Here is an 18846-nt window from a genome sequence, read left to right as displayed (position 1 = left end):
TATCACTTCCAGTAGATAAATTACTGTGGTCCTCCTAAAAGATAAAAAGTAAATTAATTATATGCTACTAATAGAGATTTTTTTTTTTTTTTTTTTTTTTCAATTTCAGATGCCAAGGACCACTCAGGAATGGGAAGTTTTTGCAAATGATTTTAATGTGTTTTGAAACTTTCCAAAATGTGTAGATATTATGGATGACAAGCTTGTTACAATACAAGCACTGCAAAATAGTGGCAGCATCATTTTCAGTTATAAAAACTTTTTCAACATTGTTCTCTTTGGCGTGATCAATGCAAAGTACAAATTTTTATATTTTAATGTTGGCTGTCAAGGATGCATATCAGATGGAAGAGTTTTTGACAACACATTGTTCAAGAAATTACTAATGCACTGCAAACTGAACCTACCCAAAGATAGTGCTCTATCTGGACGTATCCAGATTAACTTTGTATTTTTAGGTGACGATGCATTTCCACTCTTACTTAATCTGTTGAAACCCTATCCAGGCACACAAGAAAAGAGATCTCCTAAAAGAGTATTTAACTGTCATCTTAGCAGAGTAAGGAGAATATCAGAAAATGTCTTTGGAATTTTATCTTCAAAATTCAGGAAATCATTACTTTTGGAACCAGAGAGACCTGACAAAGTGATTATGGCCTACATCTATCTGCATAATTTAGGAGCATTATAGCCTTCAAGGAATCCTACAGTCCCCCAGGTACATATGACTTGGAGGATAAATATATAAGAATACAGGGGAAGTTATAAGTGGATCATAGAGAACAGATGTTACACAGAGAAAATCAAGTCAGTTCATTTAAAGAAGTGGCCCGAAACTCATCTATTGCAGCAAAAGTTATCAGACAAGCATTCGCTGTTTTTTTTTTATAACACCAATGGGAATGGTTCCTTGGCAAAAAAATTACTAATTATTTCTTATCATTTACATTACTCACAATCAATTATTACTTTATTGCTTACAAAAATCTATATTAGTATAACTTACTGTAATAGAGTTTAAAAAATCTGAATTTTTATAACTTGCCATAATACCACCCTCAGCTCCTCCTTCCTTGCATGGACGAACCTTGTTTTTATCACAGAGAAACAATAAAGAATTGTACATGAACCACTTGGAAATAAAATGGGCACCTCCAGATTTTTTCATATTAAAGTATTTGCTGCATTCTCTGTAAAACTAGTCCACGAAGTTTCTCATTCTTCTTTTTGTCTCTTCTTTATTTGGACATTCTGTAGCTGTATGTATGGCACTCCAGACATCATTTCTTGCCTCCTCCCCGCACTTATATATCATTTCTTTAGGATTCCAAAGACATGGATGTTGTTTGTAGTTATCAATTAAATTAGTGCAATTCTCTGAAGTCCATTAAAACACCATATTGAATAACTGATTATTTATTGCAAATAACTACTACATGCACAACCTTAACATCTGTGCGGTGATGCAACACAGATGATGATTTACAATTACGTACAAGTCTTAACTGGTTACAAACCGTCCACACAGAAGAAACATTTGTTTATATGATTGAATGTTTATCTGTGTTTCATATTTTATTTTAATCTTTAATGCTCTAAACAGAAACTTGCAACAAAAACCAACTTTTGTTTACTGCAAAATTATTATCCAACACAGAACAACTTACAGCAACAAATGCAAATTTTAATTTCCAGCCATGTTGCTCTTGCTATAAGTTGCTCTACATTACTTCAATAAAGTGCAGCTTAATAAGCAAATAGTAATAATTGATGATTTATATATTTAATAAACTGATTAAAAAAAAAAGCTCTTCAACTTTAATATGCATTACTGCTTAAACCAAAAACTCCTTTCTGTGCATCTGCTGTATTTCTGATTCATTCATTCCTCTATTCACTGCACAGCAATGAACATGATAACTAGTGCTTCAGCTACAATATGTGGTATATGGATAGCTATGTGATGTATAAGATAAAAAAGAAATAAGAATTGCCAGATTTCTATCTGTCTGAATTTGATAAAATTTGGGATGGCTCAATAAATCTTTCTAAAAGGGAAAAATATAAAATTTTGTGAAAATCTATTTTTTAGAATTAAGTTGTCAGATGAAGACAGATGAATGTGGTCAAGACAATAGTTGCTTTATGAATATATGTGAATGTGCTTAAAAATAGGATCCTCATTTTTTTTCATGAGTGGACTCGAACTCATATGGATTCTTTTGTATGTGTATATTACCTCAGGGTTACAGCCAGCCCACAGTATATGGTATAAGATTTAAGATAAAACTAAATTAATAGAAAGCTATGAAATTATTTTCTCTAGATAAATGGCGTAGCAAATGAAAAGGGTGCATTTAGAAAACCCCGAATAAAAAAGGAATTTACAATTAAAGGATGGTATACTTCCCAGAAGAAAGCATTTTTATAATGGATCTACAAAAGATCTGATATTAATGTAGTTATGAGAGCAAAGGCAAATGAAAAGCTCAGGTTTTTCATAACTGTCATTTGTAACAACTTATCATTTGTAAATAGGTGCCATCCTATTATTTACATAGATAAAAATCTTAAACTAAGACGCTTTTAAATAGTTCTTAGCGATGAAGAATAAAATATGCTGTTACATAGAAAAATAGTAGGTTGTATAATTTTCTGCTTGTCATAAATATAGCTTTTGGATAATTTTTACCTTTTTACAGATCATCCATCAAAACATTTTCTACCACTTTTGAATTACTACCACTTCTACCACTCTTTTTCTACCACTCCTGCTCATTTTCGAATTTGATAGCTATTGCAGAAGCAACAGGTTGGCATTATCATTTCCAGGATGTGTTTTTAATGTTTCATGCTAGATCATAAAGATGAATTATAAGGTAGGCATCTATTTTTTTTTTTTTTTGTCTATGAATTTAATTTTTTTTGATGAAATTAATTTGGCAACCATATAGTGGTTTACATTTCTGGGGTTCCAATAAGGGTTCTCAGATGGTACAAATGATCCGTAATTTTTAAAAGTTTAATTTGTGTATGTGTGTCTATATATTTGTGTGTGTATATATAGCATTAGCATATGCTGCAAGAAAGCAAGGTTACACTTCCATAAAAAAAAACAAAAAACTTCATTTCACCTATCCATTTGCTTTAAAAGTTTGTCTAGTTCTTCCTTGAATCAATTCGAGCTATCAACTTCCAAAACAACAGATGGAAGTTGGATTCCAACAGTCAACCACTCGCTGGCTAAAGGCAAACTTCCACACATCTATTCTGCAACTGTTTTATCTCATTTAAATTTATGTCCCCCATTAGCATTGATTCAAAGCCTTATGCACCTCAGTCAGATCACCTCACAGGTGCCTATTCACCAGACACTGCAATTTGCAGAACTTCAGTCTTTCTTAGTAAGAGCACCACTGTGTTCCCCTCACTATTCTCATTGCCCTTCTCTGTACTTGTTCCAGTAGCTCTACATCCTTCCTAAAATGAGGCTTCTAGCAAAGTTCCTATATATCATTGAGAAGATCCCATGAGCTGCTCTGGCAGCCTGTCTGCACTGTTCTGAAAACTTCATATCCGACTGCGGAATTACACCCAGGTCTTTTTTCATTCTTACTAACCTAAGTATAGTACTGCACAGTTGTTACATTACTCTGGGATTGCTGCTACCCATATGGAGTACTTTGCATTTGTCAATATTAAACTTCAGTTGCCACTTCACAGCCCATCTGCAAACTTTTCTAGATCCTGTTGCAGTAGCATACCATCATTACTGTCATTAACAACCCTGCAAACTTGGACATTAAACCAGATATGACTTCATCAAAATCCTTGATAATATAGAAAACAACGATGGTCCTAAGACCGAACCCTGGGGGACACCATTAATAACATTAGTCCACGAAGAGCAGTGTCCATTAATTACCATTCTCTGTCTTCTCCCACTCAACCAGCCCTTTATCTGTAGCAGCAATTTATCCTTAATGCCATACCTGCCCCAATTTGTTCATCAGTCTTTTATCTGTAACTGTATCAAAAGCTTCTTTCCTGAAATCCAAGTATATGATATCAAAATTATTGTTTGCATCCAGTTCCTTTGTGACCACATTGTAGTATCCTATCAAATTGGTCACGCAAGATTTCCCCTTAACAAAGCCATGCTCTGTCTGAACTAAGGATGCACCGATTAATCAGTACATAATTGGCTGCTTGGCCGATTAATCATTAATTGGTTTTTTGTTGTTTAATTGATTTTTATTAATTGGCCATTTCCTGCTAAATTTAAGCCAGTTAAACACTACCAAGAGATTCATGAGACGATCCCCAGGGGCTCACATCTGGTGAGTATGAGCTTGGCACACCCAGGGTCCTGAGCTGGATATCACCATTCTTCTCTTTCTTGGTGATTCCCTTCTACCTCTCTCTCTTTGGGTAATTCAGAAATTTTTTTTTTTTGCCTGGTGCAGCATAAGCCTCAGGCTTCCTTGCACCATATGGCTAATAATAATAATAATAAATAATAATAATAATATCTTTGATAAACTGAAATGGATTAAGTAAACATTTTCTGAGTTTAGCTGCTGTTATTGCCAATTTATTTTTATTAACACGTTCCTGCTGGGTAGTTTATTTAACACAAAGCCTAAGAGACAGATAGACTCACAACTTTTATTTCCCAAATGATGACTGTGTTTTTCATAATTCGGTTCATTTAAGTGAACCGAAAATAACACAGTATGTGCAAGAAAAATGGGTTGTCATTTGTTTTTCGTGAAAATTTGATAGTGACCCACCAGTGGTTCGCCCTGCCCTGTGGCGCTAATTATTGTCAATGAATGGGGATAACACCAGTGAGTCGCCAATGTGCACGCTCGAATTACTTCCTGATACTGCCATGAGCATTGTTTTCCAATTTGTTCGTACTCTGTGAGACTGACAATAGTTATTGTCTCCATATTGACTTCATTTCAAATATGTGTACTTGTGGAGAACATTTCGTTTATCACTATAATCTAGAGATCGAGGTAAACTCTTTTGAATTTTCGTTTATCGTATGTATAGATAACTATTTCAAAAAAGTTTTGAAATGAACCCCTCCTCTTTTTACAGTAAACAAGCTAAAGACGAATGTTTGACGAATATAAGTGATAGTGATGATTCAGATGAAAATCGTCCAGGGACATCGAGAACAGAGTTGGACTTGTGGGCAAAAAAGAAGCCACAATATTTCTTTAGTGATGAATCCGATGATGGATCAGAATTAGATGATTTAGACATACATTCCAATTACAGTGATGGTGATGATAAGATCCAAACCTCAGAAGAATCTGATGAAAGTAATGAATATCATGACATCAGTGATGAAAATAATGACCCAAATTCTCAAGTAATCTCCAATGCATCAAGTCTGAAAATCTTAATTAGCAAGATGTAGGAAAAACTAAAATTTCAATTAATGAATATAATAAAGATGCTGAAATCCTTGTTGATGTTGATTTGAACCAACCTTACCACATATACAAACTGTTTCTAACCGACGATATCCTTCAGATGATAGTGACTGAAACCAACAGATATGCACAGTACTGTTTGTCATCAGCAGCTAGTAATATATGAACACTCAAAAAGAAGAAACCTGATTGGAGACCAACTACTGAACCAGAAATGGAAAAATTTCTTGGAATATTATTGATAATGGGAATTGTTCATGTCCCAGATATAAGATTGTACTGGTAAAAAAAAGATTTATACTCTTATAATCTCATTAGGAAATCTATAAGTAGAGATTGTTTCCTAGATCTGCTGAAATATTGGCATTTCTCTGACAATGAAACTGCCAATGGACATGACCATCTCAATAAAATCAGAATTTTATTTAGATAAAGCCAATAGGAATTTTCAAAGCATGTTAAAGCCAGGAAAAAACTTTGTCATTGATGAAAGTTTGATCCCTTGGCGTGGAAGGTTACTCTTTCACCAGTATATCCCTAACAAATCTCATAAATATGGGATCAAATTTTATAAATTGTTTGCCTGACGGATATACTCATGAAATCTCTATTTATACCGGAAAGGGTGATTCAGTGGAAGGTAAAGGACATTCCTATGCCGTCTCAATGAAACTGATGGCTAATCTGCTTAATGAAGGACGTGTTCTTTATTTGGATAATTTTTACACCAGTTTCCCCTCTAGAGCAAGAGTTATTAGAAAAGAAAGCCCACATGAGAAGTATGCAAAAGTTCGATGAAATTTATCGGTAAAAGTACTTTGCCGTAATGGCATTTGTATTGTTGCTAGCTCAGTAAACAGACGGTGAGTGTTATCGGTCTGAAGTAGAAGTTGAATCCCACGGGAGCTTGAAACCCTCCTGAAGTGGAGGGGGGGGGTGACCTTTTTTCTTTAGAATCACTAATTGAATTAACTGATTGAATCATGAACAGAGTCATATTGGAAGTTCTGGTGTCGTAAAAAATGTTCGTAACGTAGTTTCACCGGTAAACTTTTTCGAAGTTTGCCGTGCTTCTCGTGTGGGCTTCCTTTACCTTTGCCTTTTTTTCCTTAATAAACAGGCAAAGTTTGTTAAGAAAAGGCTCCGTTGGTGAAGATACAATTACCAAGTTGTGATCTGAGGTGCGCAAAGGGCCACTCACTTTGACTGTGTACTTAGAAGGGATGTTTGTGAGAAAAAGATCAAGCATATTGGCTGTATGGTTAGGATTGTCCAGTATTCTTGTAGGTAAATGAACAATCTGTGCAAGGTCATTAGTAATTGCAAAAGCCTCAGCATCTTGACCAGCTGGGTCGGTGTGATTAGAAAACGGAATCCAGCTGGAGTTGTGAACATTAAAATCACCAAGGAAAATTACCTCACTGTTAGGAAAATTGAACTGGAGAGAGTTAAGTTGCAAAGAGAGGAAGTCAGAGAGCTCCAAGTGATTAGTGGAGTTGGTTGAACGGTAGAGACAAACAACAGATGAATTTGACACAATGAGGTAGAGAGATTTTAAGCCAGAGAAAATCGAAGAGAGGAGATTCCAAATTACCAAGGTTCTGACAGGGAGTATCGGAACGGATATATGCACAAGTACCACCTGTGAAGTGAAAGGAATCATACAGCGAATAATTTGGGCAATTGAGATGAGCAGTAGTTGAATCAACTGATAACTGAGATTCTGTCAGAAAAAGTACATGTGGTTTGGCAGACTGCAAGTGGAAATGGACATCATTGAGATTAGAATTGAGACAACGTATATTTGTGAAATGAACTAGGAAGTGTTTGGGAGGTTTAGATCTTTTCGCAGATAAGCTTACTCTATTAGTTTGACAATTCATGGTGTATTGAATAGTAAGAAAAAGTGGTGGGGGGGACACGCTGTATGAAGTAACAAAATTTTTGGATATGGCATACACATGGTAAGAATATACCCAGATTCTTGACATAATGTAGCCTCGACAATGCCCCCCGCATACACACTACTCCGACTCCCTCCAGTCACTATCTGGCAGAGTAGAGGTAGCAAGATTATACACTAGCTGATCCCGAAGCTTCCTAAAGAGTTACCAATAGGTTCGGTCTGGTGTACTAACTAGTGGCCGGTCTGCGAACCAGGTTTTATAGCTGTAACTTTGAAATGTAAGGAAGACTAGATCTCCCCATGTTCATCATAACCTCAAAAGTCATCAGTCATACCGCATGATGGAAGAGATGGGGAAGGGTGTACTGGAACTTAGCTGTGGAGACTAAATATGGGTTCCACCACTTCAAGCTTCCAATAAGCAAAGTGGTGGTATTGCACCGATAGATGAGTCATCTACCACCTAATATTGCCTGGTAACACAGAGGGGTGGAATTCCTCCATGTGGTGTGTGCGCCACACCTCGACCCCTGCATATGTTGGTTCACACCTGGGTGGTCACCCACAGTGTGCTTGTGCATGGAGGTTATACCTGGGGGGGGTTACTAAAGTCCCACCATCGTGAAGGTTCAAGCAGAGGATTTGGCTGTCACAGACCGTCCGGTCTTCGCCAAAATTGTGTCCACTTGACTTGAATGTCAGCTGAATATCAGTTCCATCAGCGTTTAAACTCACAGTTAGCAAGTACAGCTTGTCTGACATATCTGAGAGAATGTCTGTGACGACCTCAAGGACCAATTGGCAAAACTATCTGCCTTCTTGGAGCCATGCCAATAAACACACTCTAACTAATTAAATTAACTTCTGGCTGATGTTCATTTAATTATTGCACTGCGAGAAATTAGCATGGGAATTAACAAATGATTTCTCATGGTCAGGCTGCAAGCTTGTCAAATACTTCAATATATTTGAACCATACTATCATTTTTAAATGCGAATATTGTAATAAAAAGATAATAATTCAGATTAAGAGGCAGAAATTTATGGTCATTATAGAGAGATCCTTTTATTTTCAATATCGTTATACTGAATGTAAAATAGCATTAGGTTAACGAGAAATTGGCTGGGACCAACCACATAGGATGTTATAATGTGTTGACACATTATAAAGAGGGTTGCTATAAAGAGCTTCGACTGTATTAAGATTATAAAGTTATAATATAAGAAAGTTATAATAAAAGATAACTATATTTATGTTTCACTTCTGTTAATCACAGAAAAAAAAATTCAATTAATTTAAGAAAAAAATATAATGCACTGCATACATTTATCCAACTTATTTTAGTTCTGGTATATACAAAATCAGATAAAGTTTGCGCTGTGGCAGTATCAAACATAAGTCTGAATGTAGAATAATGATTGTGGTTTGGGTCAGTTGAGTTCTTATGAAAATTTTCATAAATAGATTGCTTTGTTTCAGACTAAACCATTAACTCAATGCTTCGCTATGACTTAAATAGAAATAAGACAAACCTTGGGCATAGAAGCATTCAAAATGAACGAGAACCAAAACCATGCATTTATAAGAAGAATTTCTAGGCAGGTTAAAAAAAAAAAAAGAGGAGGAGGAAAAGTAGACATAAAGTATCTGCTTTAAAAATGTGACGGTACCATCCTTTTTGTGGAACGGAAGATGCAGTCTGTTAATGAACATTAAATGCATGTTGAAGGCGGGTAGCAGCAATAGAAATAAGATATCTTGATTTGAGGGACTTGTAGTCAGAATCAGTCGTCTTGGGCTACTTTTGACATTATTTACTGATGTTTTGCCATCTCACTCTCTTGACCTTAATCCTTGTAACTTCTAGTTACTAGATATCTTAAGGACAGGATTTACAAAGGTAACGTTCACCTCTGGTTGATTTAAAGGAAGTCTTCACAAAGAATTTTGCCAGTTTCCTGTGACATGTTTCAGACAATAGCTGATATGCGAACTGCACTTCCAACACAGTTTGCTGAACTGTGTTGGAAGTGCAGTTCGCATATCAGCTTGGGCTACCTTTGACATTATTTCCTGAAATTTTGCCACCTCACTCTCTTGACCTTAATCCTTGTAACTTCTAGTTAACTAGATTTCTTAAGGACAGGGATTAATTCCTGTCCTTAATTAATTCTTTGCCAGGTAACACTGGCAAAGAATTAATTTTGCCAGTGTTCCCTGCGACATGTTTCAGACAATAGCTGATATGCAAACTAGACTTCCATCATAAGTGGCTATCACATTGAGAAGTTTTTGCCCTCATGATTTGTAGTATAACAATGATCATACATGTAGTATAACAATGATCAAACAAATTGTGCTGTGTGTCATCTGGCATGCAGTACCATGCTGTGTCATATGCCCTGTCATGTGTATATATTATATATATATATGTATATATATATACATTTTTTTTTTTTTGTGCCTTTTATTTCTACATGGTCTAGATGCTTCCTGTTCCAAATTTCATATTTGGACAATTCATGGTGTGGGCAAAATCATGCATTTTAACTGCAACCCCTACATATACAGTAAAACCTTAAAAACCAGCATTCAAAAACTGTACAATTTGCAGAAAAGTCTCAATAATTTAGAAATTGTGCTGCAGATTTCCACCATTGCATACCACCATGGGAAATTCAAATTGAGGATGGTTGCAGGATAGGTGTGAGGTGTTCCTTCAGCTGCTGGGTGGTTGCTTTTGGAACAAATTTCCATCTGGTGTTGTGGAGGTGGGCAGTTTGAAAGGAAGAACTATACAAATTATTGGAAGAGGCAGCTAAGTGATGTGTGAGGTTTTTTTTTTTTTGATGAGGCTTTATAAGCTTGCTTCCTTGTATCATATGCTGCTAATAATAATAATAAAATTTAGTATTTTACTTTTACTGCTTAATTTTGTGGCAGCAGACTGAACACTGCTTTATTTGTTACGTTGATAACAAATAATTCAATCTAACGTTATCTTACAGAGGAAAAATGCTGGAAAATTGCTGAAATTCACAGCAAAGTATGGTAGGATTACCTTTCACTGCTGGCACTAAACTGCTGACATTACTCTGTTACAATGTGAACCTTATTGAAGGAAGTGTTCTGTACAACGAAGAACAGCAGCTTTAATTGTAATAGCATGGAAATGAAACAGTTCTGTTTTTTTTAATACAATGAATATCATAATGCTGCATATTATTAAGTTGTTGAATTTTATAAAAGTGATAAAGAAGTAGTTGTATACAGTAACTTTAAAAACTGATTACCAAAAAACAAACAAAAGTACAGGGCATTGTGAACTATTCAATGCAGGATAATTCAAAAAAGAATGATGCATGCACTTTCATATGCTTATTGTGAAGTAACCAGTGAACCTCTTGTCATGCAATATGCACCAATCATTAGAAAAGCTCTGTTTCATACCTTAAAGTTATAAACTTTCGATATGGGCACTTCTGTCACACAGTACACATCAATTCAATAACTGAATTCTTGCTATACTTTCTCCTGGATGTTCCTGTTTATCGCTGCTATCGTTGTGATGATTCGTCAACTTAATTCCTGAATATCGTGTGGCAGGGATAGTCTATAGACAGTGTCCTTCATGTACCCCCCAGGGAAAGAAGTCACATGGGTGTTTTTTTGGAGACCTGGGAGGCCAGTTGTGGAAGGGCAGGTCAGTAATGGAAAATGTAATTGTCAGAGTTGTCATTCCACTAACTGAGGAATTAAGACAACGGATCATCACAGCAATGGCAGCCAGAAACAGTCGCATGCTGGGGAAAGTGTGGCAGGAATTTGATTATTGATTGTTTGCCTAGTCCTACATTGAAAGTTTATAACTTTAAGGTATGATGGTGCATATTACATGACTGCGGGCTCACTGGTTATTTAACAATAAATAAGTGAAAATGCATCATTCTTTTTGAATTGTCTGTGTATGAAATGTCGCTATCACTGGTATAACAAGTACACTAATGTGTGGCAGGCCTATGGAGGAATAAATAGCATCTTTTTTTTTTTTTTTTTTTTTCCAAAAAAGACAAAAAAAAAAAAAGAAGTTTTTATATTCCTCAAGACAGCCACAAGGTATGAAAAATACGCTGAAAACTACTGAAAAAAGAATTAAATGATTGAATGTTACCAGAAAGAAATTGTACAGAGGTATTCAGATGAGTTTATTGCTCAAAAATTTTAGATAACAAGTATGCTTTCACTGTTGGTATGTTTTATGTTATGTTTAAGAAAAATGTTAAATAAGAATAAACACTCATTTTGTGTTTGTTAAAAGAACTAGTTATTTAATGCACTAGGCATTAAAAAATACAGATGACATTAAAATTGAATAAGTACTAATAAAAGAAAAATTCTAGAGTACCAGATATATTTCTGCTAATCATAATCATGTTAGCTTTTTCAGCAGATTACTAACCAAAGCATTTGTTTCTTGTATAAAGATAAAGAAGAAACAGACATGCCAGAAAATCAGTTCCGAGTTCACGAGGATGTCATTTGAGCCCCCTGAGCAACTGCGGTTGACTCTTCTTCATCACTGCCAACCTAGCAACCCTATCAGGGAGAGGTCTCTTATGAGAATTGATTGCATCGATAGTGGCGTTTTCAAAGCAGGCATGATGATAAGGAGATAGTAATACCACTGCAGTATAGATGCTTATTTGTTCATCTGTTTCAATTTGAATAATGAAATAAGTATCAACTCCATGGAAGGTAAGCAGACAGGAACTAGTTTCAAGAACGGGAAGTTGTCAGAACAGCCACTCCCTGATTAACGTAAGGGTTGCGTCCCACGGGATTCTACGTAAGTTGGAATTTCCCCCATGCTTGTACAGCACTCGCAGCTGTGCTCGCTGAATTGATTGAATAAAAAAAGAAATGTTCGACGAACATGTGAATAGAATTATTTATTGTATTTATTCAATTTTTTTATCTCATGTGCAGAAAAAATTACAAAAGTGTGCAATTTAAAAAATTTCAAAATTATAAAATTACAAAAAAAGAGAGGAGACAGGCATGATGTCATTAAGTTTTATCTCTCGAGCATCGTTGCCAGAATCAACGTCTTCCACTGATAAGTACGCCGCTGCGGAGGTTGAGGGCTGTGGAGATTTAGAAGGGGTCGGCTGCTCAACCTTACGAAACCTTACATGTTAATGGATGACTGGACAGTGGCTTTTTTCTTTTCATTATAGATTTCTGTGTAGCAAGCAAGCATATCAATTACCCCTCTGTTAACTTTTAATATAATATCGGTGTTTAGATACACCATAGACACTCTTAAAAAAAACTACAAAGTAGTTGTTGTGGGCATCATTTGCTCTTTCTCATATTGTGCTCTGCCTTCACGACGAGTTGCCATGATACTGCACTACCTCAAATAAGTAATCGCTTCACTAATAGAGAAGACTATTGTTACTTATTCTCAGTGAGTACCACCACCCAGACATGTTTCAAGGCTATTGGCCTATCATCAGTGGGTGGGCAGGTACCCTAGTATTGCAGACATGATAGGCCAATAGCCTTGAAACATGTCTGGGTGGTGGTACTCACTGAGAATAAGTAACAATAGTCTTCTCTATTAGTGAAGCGTTACTTATTTGAGGTAGTGCAGTATCATGGCAACTCGTCGTGAAGGCAGAGCACAATATGAGAAAGAGAAAATGATGCCCACAACAACTACTTTGTAGTTTTTTTAAGAGTGTCTATGGTGTATCTAAACACCGATATTATATAGATACTAAACTCTTAAAGTATTATGCCATGTGCATTTAATTATTTTAAATGTTAACTTTTAAGAATTGTTCACTGTGAGGGTCCATCTTCTCAAACCTCGCCATTGCCATCTCTTTGGTGATGAAGCATCTCAGTTCCTCATTTGATACACCTTGAGCTTCGTCAGCATTTTCTTCTTTCACTATTGCTGCTTGCAAGTCAATAAATTCTACGTTAGATAATTTCTTCCCTTCTTCCTCTATTAACCCAGCAGTGCATAGCACACGTTTCTTGATTAGACCGGGGTTCGAGCCCGTCACCACCAAATACGGAGGATATGGAAAGGTCATGGAATGACCACCGCATATTCCCGGAGCAATATGGCCTTAGTTGCTAATGCTCCTAAAAAAAAACCAAACAACAAACTAATCCTCTATTAACTCCTCCACGTCTTTGGCAACAATCTCCAACTGAAGTATGCTGCAGCCTTTACAATCTTATCTGTAACCTCTTCATATGATTCGTATTTTTCAAACCCATCGAAGCCTTTTACGTGCTATGAGCATATTTTCATCCACGTTGTATTTAAACAACTTTTAGTAATTTCTGTCCGGGCCCCTCGACGTGGGCACCTGTACGTGGTGAGGGGACCTCCCAGTGACGCTGCTGGACTTCCAGACTAGCATCACTGGGATCCAACGCCCACAGCCTAGGTTCCGGGCTTACATCAATGGAATCCTGCGTGTTTGCCGTGCGCTGCGACCCGTGGAAATTCGGAAAGGGGGATCCTTGGTTGAGGGGCCCAGCTTCAATACACCACTTTGGCCCCTGCTTCGACAAGACGGGTGGTCCTGGAAGGCCCGGCTAGGATCAATCGGCTAGTAGGTTCGCCTGCGAGGGTCAACCGTGTCAATGCCACGCCCCTACCCTCATGGTCCGAGGGACAGGATTCAGGCTGGCGGCGGTGCGGGTATAGTGTCTGGGTAGCCCTGGCGTCCCACTCCCGAGCGCATTTATTGCATGCCGGGTAGTGGGCATCCCTTTGGGCTCCGTGGTGGGTGGGGAGCCCGGGCACTGAACCATTTAAAAACTCCCATGAATCCTGATAAACATATTCCTTCAGGGGCCCCAACCCGGTCCCTATCTGAAAACATAGACGGAGAGGCAGATAATATTATTGCGACAAAGAGGCAGCGAACTGAAACATCATCATCAGGGCCTGTCCCAAGATTTCTCATTATGCATTCCACCAATGAAAAACCGATTGGCAAAATGTCGCCCTTTTTTATTCAAAAAGGGTTAGACGGGTTAGCAGGTTCTCCCAAATCAGTTAAGAGGCTCCGTTCTGGAGACCTCTTAATTGAAACTAAAAATGACAGGCAATCGGAACATCTACTCCGAGTAACATCAATCAGAGGTATCCCTATAACAGTGACACCACACAGAACACTCAATTCATCGAGGGGTGTCATTTCGGAGTGGGACCTTCTCGACGTAACCGAGGAGGAAATCTGCTCCGAATTAAAACCACAGGGAGTCATTGCCGTCAAGAGAATCACTGCGCGAAGGGATGGAAAAATTGTTAAAACCAGGAGCGTTATCCTGACTTTTAACTCTCCTAAACCTCCTGACGAGATTAAAGCTGGATACATCAACTGTTCAGTGCGTCCGTACGTTCCAAATCCTTTACGGTGTTTTAAATGCCAGAAGTACGGACATTCTCAAATGGCCTGCCGCAGAGTCCTTGCATGCGCTCGATGCGGTGCAAAGGACCACGAAACAACAGCATGTTCAGCCGCAAAACCCACCTGTACTAACTGTGAAGGCGAACACCCGGCCTATTCACGAGCATGCCAGAGGTGGAAAGAAGAAAAAGAAATTCAATGGCTGAAGGCAGAGCTAAATATATCATACCAGGAGGCAAGGAAATCGGTCAAACCCCTGAATATCAACAAACCTACGTACGCCCAGAAGGTAGCAGGGAGATGTTCCGTCGGAACTCAGACGGACATGACCATTCCTCCAAAGGAGTCTTTCACTCCCATCGCGCGTTATCTCCTAAGTACTCAAAAACCTGCGCAGAAGGACCAATCAGCTGCCACTCCTATATCGGTGGCACCTCCGTAGCCAGGTGGGAAGGAGCAGCAGTGCGTAACACACGCTTCTTGATTAGACCGGGGTTCGAGCCCGTCACCACCAAATACGGAGGATGCGGAAAGGTCATTCAGGGAATAACCACCGCATATCCCGGAGCAATATGGCCTTAGTTGCTAATGCTCCTAAAAACCAAATAACCAACCATCCTATATCGGTACCTCCTAACGCTCCTCAAGTTCCAAAGGTAACTATGAAAGAAAAGAATAAAAAAGGGGAACTCCCCACTAGTACCCAAGAAAAGATGGATGTGGAGCAAAAGGAGGTACCCGAAGATTCAGTTTTGGAACTCTTTGCGGAGGAGGAAATGGACACGGGATAGCGTCCATTCTTCCCCAAAAAAGACAAATCCAAGACTGATAAAAGTAAGCCCTCAGCACCTCGGAAGCCGCCTGATGGACCCACCAAGCCAAAATAATGGCTAAATTCCTACAATGGAATTGTCGTGGATTCCGGCGAAATATTGATGACATCAAAGCCCTCCTGCAAAAGCACGAGCCAGTTTGCTTTTGCTTGCAGGAGACGTATCTAAAGGCAAATGACGATCCCACCATTCATAACACCACAATTTTTCGTAAGGATAGAATTGCGGATGGCGCTGTACATGGGGGAGTGGCTATCCTTGTGGGTAACCAGACCCCAGTGCAGCCCTTGCTAATTACAACTAGCATAGAAGCTGTTGCAATTCGCCTTACGGTGGGATTTTTATTAACCGTCTGCTCTATCTATTTGCCACCTGGGACCGACATCTCCCAGGAAGACCTTGATGATCTTCTAACGCAGTTGCCTCCCCCTTTCTTACTTCTCGGGGATATGAATGGACATAACACCCTGTGGGGTAGTGCTAACATCAACGGAAGGGGACGAGTCATAGAGCGTATGCTCAATGACAATGACCTTTCCCTTCTAAATACTGGAACAAACACCTTCTTCCACATGCCTACCCGTACTTTTTCTGCCATTGATCTCTCTATCTGCTCCCCTTCTCTACTCCCTTCACTCACTTGGGAGGTGGAGGAGAATCCATATGGAAGCGATCACTTCCCCGTGATAACCTTGTTACACAGTGGGAGACCATGTCTTCCTTTTAGGTTACTGCGGTGGAAGGTTGATCAGGCTGACTGGATTGCCTTCCAACATCAGGCAAATTTTGATCTTAGCACAGTCAGTCAAGAGTCTATCAATGATGCAGTTAAGTACATCACAGAAAATATTGTCCAAGCAGCTGCGAATGCTGTTCCAAAAACATCTGCCCGGTTTCCACCATTTCCTAAACCTTGGTGGAATTCACAATGCACAGCAGCAAAAAAGGCTCAAAACAAAGCGTGGGGGATATTCCGCCGATATCCTACCACGACCAACCTTATAGCCTTTAAACGTGCACGAGCCAAAGCACGCTACATCCGTCGTCAGAGTCAAAAGGAATCGTGGATCCGTTTTACATCATCTATTAACCAGTCTACCAACTCTAAGGTAGTCTGGGATAAAATCCGGAAAATGAAGGGAAAATATACATCCCACCCTTCTTCAATCCTAGATTATAATGGATGCGCTATTGCAGATCCAACTGCAATAGCCAATGCTCTTGGGGAAACATTCTCTAACATCTCCGCAACATCCTCGTACTCCCCCGAGTTCCTGGTCCTGAAACATAAACTGGAAAGAGAAGCACTTAATTTTAAGTCCAAGGGCCTCTATCCCTACAACGGGGATTTTACTATTCAGGAACTGAAAAGAGCCCTCGCTCTTTCCAAAGCAAGTGCTGTTGGACCAGATGGCATCCATTATGACATGATTAAACATCTTTCCCCAAAATCTATGGATTGTCTGCTCCTTCTGTATAACAGAATCTTTACTGAAGGGCAGTTTCCGGACTCCTGGCGAAACGCAATCGTTCTTGCCTTTCCTAAGCCAGGAAAGGATCCAAAAGTCACCACAAATTATCGTCCTATTGCTCTGACCAGCTGTCTGTGCAAAATCCTGGAGAGAATGGTTAATTCTCGTTTGATATGGTATCTCGAAACAAATGACCTTCTCTCCAACATCCAGTGCGGCTTCCGAAGGAACCGGTCCACTTTGGACCATCTTATTAGATTGGAAGCATCCATCCGGGATGCTTTCCTGAAACGCGAACACTTGGTGTCGGTGTTCTTTGACATGGAAAAAGCGTATGACACAACTTGGAGATTTGGCATCTTAAAAGATCTGCATAGCCTTGGCCTTAGGGGGCAACTCCCCATTTTTATTAAAAACTTTCTAGCCAATCGATCTTTCCAAGTTCGTGTGGGATCCTCACTCTCTCGTTCCTTCACTCAAGAGGAGGGAGTACCACAAGGATCAGTATTAAGTGTTACGCTTTTTGCCATCAAAGTAAATTCCATCACAGAACAACTTCCTCCAACTGTACACAGTGCCCTCTATGTTGATGACTTTAGCATATTTTGTCAGTCATGCAACATGAGGGTTATTGAAAGACAACTGCAGAAAGCTATTGATCGCCTCAACTCCTGGGCACTTGCTAATGGCTTCAGGTTCTCGCCGGAGAAGACCGTTTGCGTACACTTTTGTCGCAAGCGTAATCTTCATCCTGAACCTGAATTAAAGCTCGGACAAAATGCAATTCCAGTAGCAGCGGACACAAAATTCTTGGGACTCGTATTCGATAAAAAGCTGACCTTTCTGGATCACATCCGTCAACTCCACACAAAGTGCACAAGAGGGCTGAATATTCTGCGCTCTCTTTCCTCAACATCTTGGGGTGCGGATCGATGCACCCTATTACGCATCTATCGTGCACTTGTACGATCCAGAATAGATTACGGGTCCCTGGTATACAATTCGGCCAGAGACAGTGTACTTCGATGGCTGGATCCTGTCCATCATCAGGCTCTCCGTATCGCTATTGGAGCATTTCGAACATCTCCCGTCCAGTGCTATACGTCGAAGCAAACGAACCACCGTTATCACTTCGACGTAAGCAGTTGTCTCTAAAGTATGCCTTGAAACTAAAATCCCTGCCAGACCATCCTACGTGGCCATTCGTTTTTGAGCCACGATGGGAAAATTTGTACAACACCCGTAAGACTGCCAATCGTCCTTTTGGTATTCGTCTCCAAGAGCTACTCAAAGAACTTAATATTAAGGTAGACAAGGTTGCCCAAACACCAAAGCAACCCCTTCCACCCTGGCATGCTCATTTCCCAACATGTGACTTGTCCCTTAGAAATTGGGGAAAGTCGGACACTCCATTGTCTGTCTACCTGCAGCTTTATTCAGCACACCGAGCTGAACATTCTGACTTCGCGCCTGTTTACACAGACGGTTCGAAGTCGGAATCATATGTGGGATCTGCTGCTGTCTTTACAGACAGCACTACATCGGAGCAGATTCCCTCTGAATGCAGTATATTTACTGCAGAGCTGCATGCTATAGAGTTAGCCTTGGATCACATTAGTGAATGCCAATACCAACGGTTCATTTTATACTCTGATTCTCTCAGCGTGTTACAGGCCTTAATATCTGTAAGATATAATCCTCATCCAGTTCTGTCTAGTATTCAGCAGAAGATTCACTTCCTC

At 39.0% G+C, this 18846-nt stretch overlaps 1 protein-coding gene across 2 annotated transcripts in view; it reads left to right on the top strand.

The window, feature by feature from the left end:
* LOC150087342 (beta-1,4-mannosylglycolipid beta-1,3-N-acetylglucosaminyltransferase brn-like) overlaps window positions 1–18846 on the top strand; it is a 66354-nt gene that overhangs the window by 35800 nt on the left and 11708 nt on the right. The window contains exons 2-3 of one of the 2 annotated variants that reach the window (XM_090372004.1): window positions 2703–2879; window positions 11842–12203. The gene's annotated coding sequence lies outside the window, so the exon portion shown is untranslated. The remainder of the gene's footprint in view (window positions 1–2702; window positions 2880–11841; window positions 12204–18846) is intronic. The other variant, XM_090372005.1, reaches the window with a different exon arrangement.

The sequence above is a fragment of the Mastigoproctus giganteus genome, chromosome 4, assembly GCF_048544385.1.
Source record: "Mastigoproctus giganteus isolate SK-2022 chromosome 4, ASM4854438v1, whole genome shotgun sequence".
NCBI classification, from domain to species: domain Eukaryota; kingdom Metazoa; phylum Arthropoda; class Arachnida; order Uropygi; family Thelyphonidae; genus Mastigoproctus; species Mastigoproctus giganteus.
Note: the sequence above shows the minus strand (reverse complement) of the source record. Positions and strands in the feature narration are given on the sequence as shown.